The sequence below is a fragment of the Notothenia rossii genome (genome assembly GCF_949606895.1).
Source record: "Notothenia rossii genome assembly, chromosome: 12".
NCBI lineage: Eukaryota > Metazoa > Chordata > Actinopteri > Perciformes > Nototheniidae > Notothenia > Notothenia rossii.
This window is the reverse complement of record NC_136911.1, coordinates 24,031,878-24,034,038: the sequence shown is the minus strand read 5'-3', so window position 1 is coordinate 24,034,038 and position 2,161 is coordinate 24,031,878.

Sequence of the window (2,161 nt, the reverse complement as noted above, 5' to 3'; positions counted from 1 at the left end):
TTTAGGGGTTAGGACACTGAGGAATATTTATCTCTTTATTTCTTATTTATAAAGTTTGTAAGGACGTTCATTAACAATCAATAAATAGAAAAGTATACAAATATTAAATATGTTTTTCTGACAGAAAATCCTGAAAGAAAACAGGATTTTGACGTCTGCCATTTTGAATAACTCGTTTTTTATATTTATTTCCTTCAAATCAAGTGTTTAATGATCAGCCTCCTCTTCCTCTTCATCATCATCCTCCACCTCCTCTGAAAGCTCTCAGTCCATTAACCTGGTCTCTGCAAACACAACACGCAGAGACAGACAGACAGAGACAGACACAGAGAGAGAGAGAGACAGAGGCAGAGGCAGAGACAGAGAGAGACAGACAGAGACAGAGAGAGAGAGAGAGAGAGAGACAGAGACAGAGACAGAGACAGAGAGAGAGAGAGAGAGAGAGACAGAGACAGAGACAGAGACAGAGGCAGAGGCAGAGACAGAGAGAGAGCAGTGTGAGAAAAAGTTTTTAGAGAGTACTTGTCCATGGACAAGTGAGTTTGGCAATTTACTTGTCCGAATACATTTTCACTTGTCCAGAATGGACACAAATTGGGGCCACTGGAATCTTCTTCTTCGCCATCGTATTTCACATTTTCCCACGGTTTTTACGACACCGCTAAGATTTTACTGCATCACACATAGGGCTGGGTATCGTTTAGATTTTAACGATTCCGGTTCTGCTTTTCGATTCCAGTTATTTTCGGTTCTCGATTCCGGTTCTTTGAGAGGGTAAAAATAAGTCCCATGACAAACTGGGAGAAAAATATATTTATGAAAACATTAAGTCAAATCTGTATTCCTATTTACAAATCAGTTCATACTGTTAAATTTATTACAGTTATTAAATACAATTATATAAACATAATCTCTGCATTGTTTTGTTAGTTCTAAGTGGTGCAGTTTAAGAATTTACAATTGGCCCAGTCTCCTCTGATGTTACACTGCAACCTGCCTGTGAGACAGAGTCCAACCACACAGTCTGTGTGTCCAACACATGTCCTGCAACACACATGCTGTAACCTTCCTGTGAGACAGAGTCCAACCACACAGTCTGTGTGTCCAACACATGTCCTGCAACACACATGCTGTAACCTTCCTGTGAGACAGAGTCCAACCACACATGTCCAACACATAGGCCTAATAATAATAATAATAATAATACATTATATTTATAGCCTATAGGCCTAGCGCTTTTCTAAAACTCAAAGACGCTTACACATGTCCTGCAACACACATGCTGCAGCTGCCCAGCTGTTCACTGTTTGTAAAAGTAAATAGATAGTATTTTAATTTCAATAATTTCTATACCCTGCCTTATAAACAATACTGACATCCCTGTGCTCCTCCGAGTATGGGGGTCCGGGGATATGATTACAGCGCGAGGACACAGGGAGGCTGCTTCACTTCATAAAGGAAATGGCGGTCAATATTAACAACACAGGAGCTAAAAGTCCTAATAACCTTCATTACGTGTTAGAGAAAGAACATAAGAAAGTTTGACAAAGATGAGGCTGTTAAACGGGCAGTGAATCCGCTGTGTGTAGAAAGAGAGAGAGAGAGAGAGAGAGAGAGAGAGAGAGAGAGAGAGAGAGAGAGAGAGAGAGAGAGAGAGAGAGAGAGAGAGAGAGAGAGAGAGAGAGAGAGACGCTGAGCTGCACCATGCAGCGATCAGCTGATCCGGAGCAGAGAGAGGGAGCTGCGGTCCGCGGGGCTCGGCTTCGCCTCCTGTCCTCACAACTCTTATCAATCCCGGGAACGGACAATTGTTATTTGTTCCTACTCGGAACCGAGTTTTGCTTCCCAACCCTGCCACTGTGCTACACTTCCCGCCCCGCCCCTGTACAGAAAGCGGCGAGATGCATTTCATTAGGAATCGACAAACAGAACCGAAACTAACATTTCTAAACGAACAATGGCGGACACGTCCAATTTGCGAATGAGTTCTGCCTTTTGTAAACTGAATCTATCAATAATATAACAATAAATCCGGGCGAAAAACGTCACTTGTCCGCCGGACAAGTCAATTGAAAGATCTACTTGTCCGATATTGTAAATAACACGTCCCGGACGGTGGGACGTGTACTTTTTCGCACACTGGAGAGAGAGAGAGAGACAG